Source organism: Passer montanus, unplaced genomic scaffold, assembly GCF_014805655.1.
Source record: "Passer montanus isolate IOZ18808 unplaced genomic scaffold, ASM1480565v1 scaffold70, whole genome shotgun sequence".
Lineage (NCBI taxonomy): Eukaryota > Metazoa > Chordata > Aves > Passeriformes > Passeridae > Passer > Passer montanus.
This window is the reverse complement of record NW_024372148.1, coordinates 215,548-228,828: the sequence shown is the minus strand read 5'-3', so window position 1 is coordinate 228,828 and position 13,281 is coordinate 215,548.

Here is a 13,281-nt window from a genome sequence, read left to right as displayed (position 1 = left end):
AATCAGTTTTTTTAAAAGTTAAGTAAATCAGCTGCTATCCCCAGGAGGGTGATAAGTGTTTATGGCCTTGAGGCATCTCAAAAATGCACCACTCCTTCAGTGTGCACTGCACTGGTGGAGCTGGTGGCACTCACTGTCCCTCTGCTGGCCCCTTCTCCTTCCTGGTGGTCTTTGAGCTTCCAGGGAGCTCAGAGTGCATTGACAGCCATCTGTCCGTCTTACCTTATGTGCAGGAAGATTGGCCTCTGCCTGTTGCTAGTGTAGGCTTTCAAAGCACATAAAGTTTGCACGGTTTCAAGGTAGCTTTTCAAGGCCCAAGTGCACGGAGAAGCAAGGCACTGGGGGTTACTGAACATACAGAAAGGCCTTCCAGATGTGGGAAAAGCTGAGAGCCCTGTTAGGGAAACCTTCTTCCACAGGTATCTTTGGGTGGCTGCTACAAAGATAATGGGATACTGGATGACAAGGACTTTTGGCATGATCCAGGAGGGGCTCGGTGTCAAGTTGTAACAGGACAGCGCTCGCCTGAGGAAAAACGATTTTGACTGGATGAGGAGAAATGGTGTTCTGCTTTCCCTGCATAGACAGCAATCACTGAATAAAAAAAATTATGTAGGGCAGGGCCCTGATTGCCCAATAAGCCATGCCTAGTGCCCCAGCCCTGTGGTGTGACTAGTGAGAGTCACTGCCAGGAAACAACTGCGCATATGTAGCTAGTGTGACTCCTGAACCACACAAAGTGGTTGCAGTCACCAGCTCCCAGTTTCTCCTTGTGGCCTCACCCCAGGAGCCAGCACTGCAGGTGGTCAGGTCTCCCCACCACATCATATTGCTCAGCACCTTGGCAGCCAAAAATCAAATGCAGAGCTGGATACCTGTTCCCTCTTGTGTGGAGCTGGTATGTGGGGAACTTATCCTCATTTTTACAGCTACCCATTCGTGGAGCCACGGAGGCTATAATGAAAGGGGGCATGACAGTGGGGTCCAAAGTTGAAAATTGTATTTTTATGTAATTCTAAGCAAATGTTTAATATGACAAATGGTGAAATTTCCAACATTATCTTATATAAATTAGGGAAGCCCAGGGAGAGAGGGGATTCACACTGAGAGGATATTCCCTCTACTTAGTTCATTATTTTCTGTTAGATACTGGTGTGTATGGAGTGGTAGCACTGGTTTTACAATTGCCCTGAAACTCATTTCCTTGAAATAGATAACACCAAGTGTCTTCAGCCATATGTTAGGAGTGCATCCAGAAGGTGCTGTGGACATGCTGGGGGAAAACCACATGGCAAAGTCTGTTCTATGGGTGCTGGGGAAGCAGGAGTGTTTATAGCCTTCCCACCCCAGCTTCAAGCTGGTTCCTGACCTACGTTTCAAATGTTTCATCAGACTATTTCTCTTAGATCTGTTATCTTATTTGCTAGAGCAAATAGAACTCAGAGATATCACCTCACAATGATTACGCAAAAACAGCATTGATTCCCTGGTTAATGATTATCCAAGATCTTTGGAGCATGGATGAAGTTTAAACCCTGGGGGAGAGCAGGAGCTTGAGCAGAGAGTGCTGGTACCAGCTGATGGATCTCCCTCAGGCCTTGAATCCAGCCTCCCAAAAAGCTGTGGGACATGGGATGGTGGCAGACACTGAGCTGCTGGAAGTAGCTGAGTGGCAGTGACATGGCACTGCACAGCAGAAGGGCACAAACCCTGGGCTGGGTACCAGGGGCAGAGCTGTGACTGTTCAGGGCAGCCTCCATCCCAGCTGGGTGGTTTTTTCCACCTTCTCTTGCCACTCACTTAAGTCAAGCTGGTGCCTTCTTGCTTCCCTAGATTTCTTTCCCTTATTAAAAGCTCTCTTAGGCAGATTTACTTTGTTATTGTTACTCTTGTTATTATTCCCTAAGTATTACCGATTACTCCTTTCTTGAAAATAAGGCTAGAAGCAGAGCTTCCAGCTAGAAGGGATTATGTACTTACAACATCAGCTTTCTGATGGAGCCAAATTGCATCTCCCAGGTGATGCATCTCACCTGATCTATCATACACCTGTCAGTGTCACAGCTAGTACTGATGGGCAGATTTGCCCTGTGTGCCGTTTTGTTATTTATCAAATAAATATCAAATGTGTTACACTTATGTAACCAGAAAGCTTGATTTTTGCAACAGCAGAAAAGACAGGAAGCCTCTAACACCCTTTTTGAATCAGAACCCCAGGACAGGTACTGCCAAAATAATAGATCTGTTAATGAAGTTTCCTTGTCATCCATCCTAACTTGGTTTTGTGGGAATGAGGTGGGAGAGATGAAAAACAGATCCATACAAATATTTGATTTTTTCAAAGTCCTGGTAACTTGGACTATTCAAAAATATTTGATTTTTCATAGTCCTGGTAACTTGGAACTCCCTATACTCTGACTTACTGGTTTCCCTAACACAAACAAACCAAACCCTATCAGTCAGGGTTCTGTGTGAGGTTTTTCAGGCATTGCTTTAAGCAAGCAAGCAAGCAAATTACACTTAGTGTCAGATGGGTATACAAAAATGCTTCAACTACCCTTTTCCAGGTGGTGCTAGTGGAATTGGTTAGTAGTTGAGCTTTCTGCATTTTGGATAAATGTCTGGCACCTAGGGCAGATGAAGTCCCTACTACAGCAGGTAAACAGGCTGTAACAGGTGTCAAGGACATGTCCTGAACAAGGAGCACAAGGGTCATTCTCACACAACCCTGTTCTTTGAATTAATGAGCATTTAAATATTTGATACCATGTGAAGCAAGTGCAAACAGAGTGACCTTACAGCACCCTTGCTGTTGGTGAGGATGCTCTTATCAAAGAAAAGGAAGATAGAATGGAGCTGAACAAGGTCTTCTCTCACATGAAAATACCCCTTACAACTTGAATAGAGTCAATCATCATTATAAACTCCGATAAATTTCTTGGCTCACTCTGCTTGTGTTACTCCAAAATATTAGTTCAAAATACTTGCGAGACACACAGGGTAATTTTTTTTTTTTTAAAGATGGGGTTAAAATAAAAAAAAAATAAATTTAGCTGCCTTTTCCATTGTGTTCTTCTTTCAAATTCAAGAAAATTCCTGCAAACCAGTGTCAAATTAAAAGAAGGTACAAGTACAATAACACAGTAACAGGAGCTGGAAAAGCAACCATAGTAAAATTTGACTTGTAAATTAATCCAGGTCAGTACAGAAACAAAATTGAGGGTTTAAGGAAGTCTTTTGAATGAGATATTTAAATTAACATTCTGGTTTAAAAAATCATAAACTTTGAAGACACTCACCAACATACTTATAAGATGCATTCCAGTGTATAATTTTCCAAAGATCTCACCCCTTAAGTGTGATCCCCTTTCTACAAATCACACTAATAATTTTTAGTGCAGTCTGGCAACCCACCCTACTGCTTTTGGCTGGGACAGAATTCATTTTCTTCGTAGAGAACACATGGTGCTGCTTTTCATTTATGACCAGAACAGTGTTGCTAACACAGGGATGTGTTAGTTGTTGCTGAACAGCACTTGCAATGTGTTGAGACCTTTTCTGCTGCTCACATTGTCCTGTCAGCAAGCAGAATGAGGGTGGGCAAGGAAGGGACTGAGCCAGGACACTACATCCACAGTGCAGAATCCAAAGGGAAGGGCAGAACATGATGCTGTCCCAGAGTATCTTCACTTATTTCTCAGATATCTTATTCAGGTTTTTCACTGAGAAGGAGTATTCTGACCTATGACAAAAGAAAAAGAAGAATACTTCTGAAGCACATGAATGGCACAAAAATGTTCTTGATGTGATGTGGTCTGAGGAGCAATAAAATAATTTGAGGTAGAAAGCCTCCAAGCAGTGAGGTTCTGCTGCAAACAGCATTTGAGGCTCTCTTACTGCATCAGCTGAAGTTTGAGATTAGCAGAAAAGGACAATGTGACACAATATGTGTCATGATATTTTGTGGAAGAAGAAGAGAAGCTGTTGCTTTTTAAATTGTTTCTGGAAGAGAATGTGCTGAACATACTGTTCAGTCTGGGTTTACAAAATTATCTGCTGTGTGTTAGGGAGAAATACTCTGTTAGGAATGTTTGCTGCACTGGAAGGAATTTGTACCACAAATAAATCAGCAATTAGTACCACCAGGGTTCATTTCAGAGAGAGCCTCCTTTGGAAGGCCCTGCCCCTGAGATAACCCCTCTGTTTCTCTCCCACATCTACCTTTTCCTGCTGTGCTCTACAGCCAGATTAAAGAATCAACAGGAACTGAAATACTCCACAGTGCCGCCTACTCATCCAGCAGAATGGGTGGTTTTTTGTTTCGAGGAGTTGGAGTTTGACAATATCTAAGTGCATTAAGTTTGTCTGCAGACATTAGAAAATAAATCCAGGCTTTCAAAGGGAAGGGAAATGGAAATCTGCCTTCAGCATATATTTTTTTGTTTACTTCGGTAACAAAATTATTTTTAGGTGGATTTTTTTTATGTTTGGCTCTATCTGCCACCACAGATAAGCATGTTTATCACAACAACAGAGGAATGGCTGACATTTTTCCTGGTGTCAGTGAAAAGAAAATAAAAGAATTGGTTTGTTTTCTTTATTACCAACAGATGACCAACTGCTTCTCAGGAGGCACCAAAGGTGTAACACATTTCACAAAGCAGAACCATTAAATCTTTCCTTCATGGAATTACAGAATTTTTAGTGTTGTAAAGGCTCTCTGGAGATCATCTACTCCAACCCCTCTGCCAAGGTGTGGTGACCAGGAGTAGGTGACACAGGAATGTGTCTGAGTGGGTTTTGAGTGTCTCCAGAGACGAAGACTCCATGATTTTCCTGGCTACCTGTTCAGCACTCTGCCACCCTCAATGGAAAGAGGTTTCTCCTCATCTTGAGGTGAAAAGTCTTGAGTGTTACTTTATGGCCATTGCTCCTTGTCCTGTGTCTGGGACTGAAAGGGGTCTGGCACCATCCTCTTGACACCTGTCTTTAAGATATTTGTATGGATTAACGAGATCCCTTCTCAGTCTTCTCTAGCCTAAACAGGTTCAGGTCCCACATCTCTCCTCGTAAGAGAGATACTCCAGAGCCCAAATCATGTTTGTGACCCTTGCTGGACCCTATCCAGTAGCTCCTTGTCTCTCTTGCACTGAGGAGCTCAGAACTGAGCACAACACTTCAGATGTGGCCTCACTAGGGCTGATTAGAGGGGCAAGATCCCCGCCCTCAACCTGCTGGACATGCTCTTCCTGGTGCACCCCTGGGTTCCATCGGCCCTTCTGTGCAGGAACGCTCCTGTCCCACTGCCTCGGAAACAAAACCACCAAGCAAAACCACCAACCAAAAAAAAAAAAAAAAAATTAAAAAAAAATAGAAGAATAAGTATTTTTCCTAGAATCGGAGGAAAACGCCCGGGGGTGCGAGGAGGAGGAGGCGAGCAGCGCCCGAGGCCAGCAGGTGGCAGCCCGTGACCGCGTGTCCCCTGCCTGCCGGGGATGCGGGAGGGTGACACGGCGACAGCTCTGCCAGGGACGGGCAGCGAGCGGCTGCAGAACTGCCCTCACACCGCTCGCCGCTGCCGCTGAGACCGCTCCGGCCTCGTTGCATCTCAAAGGTTTTTGGTTCGGTTACAAGCACATCGCCAGTGGCACTAAACTGTGACCAGCTGGGCTCTGCAAAGCCCATGGGAACGAAGGACTAGGTCCGGGGCTGGAATACAGCTCTCTCTTCTAGTGCTTCCTTTCATGGAGGTGACAAATCCCTCCCAAATAATAACGAGTTTTTTCCAGGTTTGTCATTGATCTCTTAAATAAGAGGTTCTCTGGCAACATACCAGCAGCACATTCCTGCTCTCAAAAGATAAATCCCTTAGGACTCCCTTACAGCATTTTTCTTTCAGAAGTTTTGACGCATGCTGTAAAGAAAAGAGAAACAATACACAACCTGATTAATGGAACTGCAGCTAACAAACAGTGCCCTGAAGGATCAGCACTCAAATCATCAAGTAATGCCAGAGCAACATTGCCATCCCCATTTCCATCACTCTTTTTCTTCTCAGCTTTTCATAGTTTTGACCTGAGATATTTCTACCCTTGTGCTGGACTTATACAGCTGATGAGTCAAACTACAGGAGGAGACAAAATAGCATCTCAGCACTGCAGTTCGCTGTGTGGTGGTTTCTGTATGGCTATCACTCTAAGTCAAAAGGAACAACCTATCAGTGACATCTTTAAAAATGCACCTATTATGGATGTTGATTTTTTATCAGCAAAAATTAGGAAGCAGTTGATAAAAGATATTGCACAACTCCACACAGGATATCTCCTGGTCCCCTCGGAAAAAGAAAAATATTATGTGCTTTGCACTACTGTATATTTTCCACCCCTTTTCTCTGTCCACGCTTTACAGTATTTCCACAAAAAGCAGTTTTTCTTTTATCAATGCTTCTTTCTTTTTCCACCTCACTATTCTGGAAGATTTGTAAGAGGAAACTAAACTTGACCTAGGGTCAAGACTAGATCCTTTTTGCCATGAAGGCACCGTTGTGTTTGCTTCATCAGGGTTCTCTAGGTAGTTTCTTCAACTTAATGACAGGAACACCATGAGAGGATCCAGAAATTTCTTTTCCTTGTGAGCAGAGCTCAGCCTGTCATGAGAGGCAAATGTCATTCTAATGGGAGTTTCTGTAAATCACATCAGTCATATAGGGGAACATTTGCAATTACAAGGTGAGGGATAAATTAGTCATCCTGTCATAACTGAATACTCTGGCAAACAGCAAGGCTGACATAGTCCTAGTAATTTATTTTTCATAGGTACAAGCAATTTAGTGTTTGATAACTCTGGTTAAAGTTGGAGTTTAGACTGCAGATGACTAACCACAAAATCAGCAGGATGTCTGTAGGAATGAAAAGAAAATGCTCTCTATTTTTGAAGAGTATTTTTCTTTCTTCCAAAATGACTTCAGAAGAAAGGGCCCTACCAGATACTTCACAAATTATATTTTTTCGCCCAAAAAATATAATTGCTGCTCATGGGGTCAGCAATCACAAGTTATATATCACTGCTCAGAAGTACAAGCTGGTTTATCTGCTTGCTCACTTCTCTGGTTTCCACCATCTCCACATGGCAAGCTCTTCCAGGCTCTTAATTCTGGAGCGGTTCATGGACGCTGCAATGATGATGTCAATGCTACCTCTTCAGACTGAAATTCAAAAACACTGTGTCTCAGATTATAATTTATTTGGATAAGGAAAGAAAGGAAGTAACATCCTGTCCTCATCCAGGATGTTGTGCCCAAACCTCAAGGGCAGCAAACACCTCCTGCACTTTGCCAATTCTCTTCTTTGAGTCTGAAGGAGACCCATAATATACATGGGGAAAAATCTGTTCTGGTGTAGGAGCCACAAGGTGAATGTTAACCAACACCTGATTCATCCCAACAAGAGGAGATCCATTTTTGGACCCACTGCTGTAGGCAGTGGCTACCCTGAGGTAGCTGAGCTAAAACTGATCTTAGTGAAAAGGTGTCCTACTTGGAAACAGCACAGTTACCTCCAAAGAGAAATTACACGCAAAGCTGCAGCAGAGTGGGCTGACAGGAAAATTACACAAGCTCTTCAGAAATAAAGGAGAATGTGTATTGATTCCATCTAAAATTTGAGACAAAAAAAACCCAGTGTCTCCTTTGCAAAGAGTTCTGTAAAATAGGATGTCCAGGAAACACAGCCTTGAGTAGGCATAGGGGCAGCACATGTTTAATGTCAGTTACAGCTTAAAACACAGAGACAGACTCAGAAAATATTATTTCAGCCTTGTGTGTTCTTGAGTTGCTGCTTTCCTTGGAGACTTGAGCATAAGACTTTGAAAATACCAGTCCCCTGTAAAGTGGGTATATTGAACTGCCAACAGATTTGCTTTTCTATACATTGCTGCTTTCTATTTCTGTGTTTTATTTGTATGACAGTCTGGGGCCATCACCACCTGAAAGCATATCCTCTCTCCCTGCCCACAGCCTTCCCTTCTGTTGTTTTTGCAGCTCTTTTTCTCACCATCCCTCCATGCCATTTCTTCCTTTTACTTGAATTTACTCCAGGTGATTCCTTCAACCATTCCCCTTCCCTGCTCCTGTTAAATGCTTATTTCATGTTCTTTCCTCCTGCTCAGTTACAGAGATGGATCCCTACACAGCTCTGCCCTTCTTCTCTCTCCTGTTCCTTCATGGTTCTCCCTGGTGCAGTTTTTCTACTTAAAATAAAAAAAAAATTTTCCTCCATAAGGAGGCCTTTGCCCCTCACACTTGCACTATGAATGTACATGCTGTGTACTACCCCTTCTCACAGCTGACAAACTACATCTCCTTTCCAGACTTCTCCTTCCCTTTCTGTCTAATTCCAACATTAGCCAGATATGCAGTTTCCTGGTTTTTCTGTGCTCTTTCCACTGTGTTCCCCTCAAAACCCACTCTAAATTTCTGCCAGAGGTTCACTCTTAACATTTAATATTTACCTTGGCCACTCTGGCTTGTGTCTTCCTCCACTTTTTGATGCTGCTTGGTCACTTTTGACGAGACAGTGGAACATATTAGTTTGGAAAAGAGAGATAAAAACAGGGAATTTATTAGTGGAGGAAGCAAATAGGTAGCCTCTGGTGGGTCTGAACTCTTTAAACCATTTCATATACTCTCTCTGCTTTCTCCCAAAATAAATAATTCCAAAAGACTAGAGCAGGACTTTAGTTTCTGAGACCCCCCCTGAGAGCAGAGACCCTCGGGGTACTCTTGCAGGCAGAGCCACCCCAGGGTGCAGAGGCTAATTGTGGAAAAGAAAGGCCAGTTTATCAGAATCCTGATCAGACTCTGAGGATAAAAATCTCTGGAGGGGTGAGGCTGAGGTAGGAGCACAGAAGCTAAAGCTCAGTTCTCAAATAAGTAACTGAAATGTATAATTACACACGAGGACTGAATAGAGGTTTCTGTTAATCTGTGATCCGATAATCTTCTTTCATTGCCACTTAGCAACGGAATTACAAACTGAGGATGGAAAGCCAGGTTGACTTAAAATTCCTCTCTTTGCTGGGCAGAGATGAAAAAAGATCCCTCTCTGAGCAGGCACAACAGGTTTCCCAGCTACTGGGAATTGTGCCTTTCAGCACAATATAAGTACAGACACCTGAAGTTCAAGTGGCCCAAAGAATAGTTCAGTTGGGCAAATAACATTGTTTATAAGAATTAACAAATTTTACTCACAGAAACACAAGACTAATCCAGACACACTTGTCCACAAACTCCATTAACATCATACATCTTCAGAAGAGGGGATGTGGAAGAAGGGACTGTTGGGCCAAAACTGCTGCAGTGGAAATTATTCTTAACTGCTGGGTCAAACAGCAATCATCATATTTTTGGGAGATCTACAGTGTCACAGAGATGCTCAGGAGAGGTGCAGGAGGGTGGTAATCTTTAGCAGTGATCTCTTCCCAGAGCCACTGGACCTCATTGTCCGTCCTTTGAGACATTTTGCACCCAACAGAGTGGCAAGATACCTGAGGCCTCTTATTTTCATAAACATCAGAAAAGAGGTAAATTTAAGTGCCTGCCACCACACTCTTTTTATCCTCTTCTTTCCATCTCCTTCTTACCTTTTTTTTCCTTCTTTTCCTCACCTTTTTTCTTTTCCTGTGCTTCTTGCCTACAGAGTTGAGCAGTCAGATATGGCATCATCTTTTGCAGTGCTGCTGTGAGTCTGGGACAGAGAGACAGCTCAAAGACATGCTAAAAGCTGCCTAACAACCAGGCTCAGCCACATCTTGGAGTGCCTGGTGAGACTGTGTGGTCTGCTTGGTATTCAGCAGATTCTTCCCATAGTCCAACATGGATGCCTTTTCCTTTGCATGTGTCTTGTCCCAGAGACAAGACTCCTACGACGACAGCTTCCTCCCACCTTGAGCAATTTGTTCTCTGTACTGTGGAAAGGATGGGCTCCCATCCCAGTAGTGAGGAGAGAGGGGAGGTATTCCAGCCAAAGGGCAACAGACCCAAGGGTGCTGTTAAAATTAAAGTTTAAATTAATATTTACATTTTAAAAGGATTGAATTTGCTTTGCTGTGTTTATCTTCAGCCAAGGACATGGCTTTTTTTTGCTTGTTTTGTTTTTACAGTAGTGTTTTGCTCTGAAACTGAGCAGCCAAGACCTGCCTGTGCAGACCCATGCACCCTGTTTAAGAGAGGCGCTTTGTACCACAGCATGGCTCTGCTCCAGGTTGCTGGAGTTCTTCATTCCTGTTGTGTCTTTAAGACAAAACACAGTGGCAGGGGTCTGTCCAAGGGGCCTGAAGAGCTCCATGGCTGCTGGGTACCATGCCATGGGCCATGGGACTGTGACCATCAGGAAAGAGTTGTTCAGCAGGCAAAGAGGAAGAGCAGAATAGGGCACTCTGTTACCTCTTTGCTGTTTTGGGTGGCTATGTGCAAGGAGCAGCCAGAAGAGGTCTGGCTTTCAAAAGAGCCCAGGGGATATTTCTCAAGGCAATTACACCTGTGCTGGTAGATGTTACAAGAGCACTTATGGACTTGTGCAGGAAGTAGCTCCACCATCAACAAGCCAGCTGGATGTATGCAGCACACAGTTTTGCTTGCACTTCAGGCAGAGGAGGTAAAAAGTTTCATAAGCCATGTATAAGTCAGTGCTTTCCTGCACTGAGATCTCCCCAGCTTCTGCATGGCAACCCTGGGTGTAAAAAAAAAAAGACAAATTGCTCAACAGAAAGGAGTGTGACTAGCAATTACACACTTCTGCTATTTGCAGCCTTCCTCACATAATAGCACAAAGAAAGAGCAAAATTAGTATGTGTTCCTCTTTTCATGTGACTTTCTGTACTTTGTAGAGAAACGTCAATAGACTCATCAAGCTGATACTAATAAAAGATCTACAGTTCTGTCTATAGTCAAATACTCCCCAGATAACAGTCATGAGCTGGAGATATTTGCTGGTTTTTCCCACCTCAAGCTATGCTTCTTTCATCACTTTTCAAAGACTAAAGCACCTACTTGCTGACTATCATCTTTAAAGAAAAAGCTAAAATTTGCTTTTTTACTTTATTCCTTGTCACCAGGAGTTCAATAGCTAATGATGTCAAGCTCATTGGAAATCATCGGTACAAAGCAGTAGCCAACAGTGTTGTGAAGTCCAGTACTGAGGACAGAGGCAATCTTTTAAATTGCAAGAAGGAGAGCAGAATAAAGAAAATCATTCAGAGTGCATGGGTCTTTTGTCCTCTGTTGAGGGAGAATGCTAGTTAGCAAGTGTGGGTAAGGATTTTGGTCTGACCTTTCAAAGCCTTTTGAAGCATCAAAGCAATTCTAAGGGCTTGTCTATTTGGCCATACTTGAGAGTTTGCTAAGGCAGAATGAGAACATAAAGAGTGGCAACAGTTCTGCTGGGTGTGGACAAACTGCTGGCCTCCATGCCTTCTCCGGCCTACATGAGAGGGATTAAAATTCTTTTGACTCACGCTTAGAGGAGAAAATCAGAGAGATGAAGGGGATTAAATGAATTTCATTTACCAGTGCCTATTTCCCTAAGCTGGTTTCCAGTGGCTCCAATGTTATGGGCTGTGATGCACTTTCAGGAAGACATGGGATGCTGTGCACTGCTTCGTGTATTAGTGAAGGGACCAGAGTGCTGCCCTACCAACAGAGACGGCACTACCTGGCCCTCAGGATCAGATGTGGCTCCCAGATCAGCTCTGCATGAAGGCTGGGGTACAAGGAACAGGAGTGGTCTGGTCTGGGAACTTCTGCTAAAAGAGCAACACAGCAATGACAATTCATACTTGACCTCCACACCTCACGAGAGTGAGGAGTAGGAATAATTCCCTGATAGCTCCATACTCATCCAGCACTGTGGATCACTCCACTTGAAGAGTGGATTTTTTTTAAATGTTTAAAATTACTATGTGGATTCCAGGTTTGCAAAGCAAGCTGTTGGGAATCAGGAGCTCAAAATTAGTTCCTCTTGGACTTGAGTACAGGCAATAATAATTTTTTCTAACTCTAGCAGGGACACAACTGGCTGCTGTAAAGCAGCTACTGGACCACCTGGACACTACAAACTGCACAACACAGAGAGGTCTCTTGAATAAGATGGTGGTTGTTCTGCTTGAGTTTGTCTTAAAGACACAACAGCCTCTGCTTTGCTACAATTATTGACAAATGCAGAAAAATTTGTGAACAGTCCAGATACTGAAAAGTTTCTCAGCAGTGGTATGTGCGGGCCTATATACTATGCAGGCCAAGGAGGAGAAGCTAAAGGCTCCCCAGAAAGAATATACACAAACACAATGCAGGAATAAAATGCACTTTAACTGCAAAAAGCAGATTCTGTAACAGCTGCGACTGTAGATCTAGAACAGTGGCACAAGAGTCATAGATACAGCTAAGCTGTAGGCTCAGCTGATATTTATTTTCTTTTTCTGGTACAGGAGGTGTTCTGAACCTTGTTCAGAGATAGTGAGAAAAGAAATTGCTATTTTCATCTGCAGCAAGTGTTGCATTGACTTATTACAGCCTTGCATTCTACAAACCTGAGCATATATCTGTTACGTGATTGGAATTCAGTCTCCCAGCTTGGCTGGTAGTAGGTAAAGGGGGATACAACCACAGAGGCTTGATCATGGAAAAATATACACACATTGCCTTTGTTCATCCATTTCAGCAGCAACCTGTGTTTGCCACTGTGTAAGGCACACAGCAGTTCGTGTAGAAAGCATCCTGGAGAGTTTGTGAATTTACATACACAAGCAAGATTTTTCCTTTACAATATACCAAGGAGTAACAGCCAGTTAATCTCCTGTTGACTCGCGTTCCCCACTGCATTTCAAAGTGTGTGAATCATTTTTGTCTGTGCAGCTCAGGGTAATGGGTAACATGCTGAGAAGCACTACCTCAAAGCTACTCCTGTTTTGTTTAGTATGCCTTCACCCAATATTTCCTACCTGGATCACAGAGCTAGCTTTCACATCTGCTACAGGCAGAGCTAGCAAGAGCTTTTGGCTCAGAAAGGTAAAAAAATCTACAACCAGTGCCTTGCCTAAAATACCTATTAACACTTTTCTTTTGCTGGTTCTACATTACAAAAGTGTCTAGCCCTTAGGCTTTTCTCCCAGAAATGCTGCAGTATACCCTATTCTTGTCTTTAAAATCTGAATAAGAACCAAAAAAAAAAAAAAAAAGAAGGACAGATGTTATTAATGCATTGTACATAGGGTCACGATCTGTTCTGT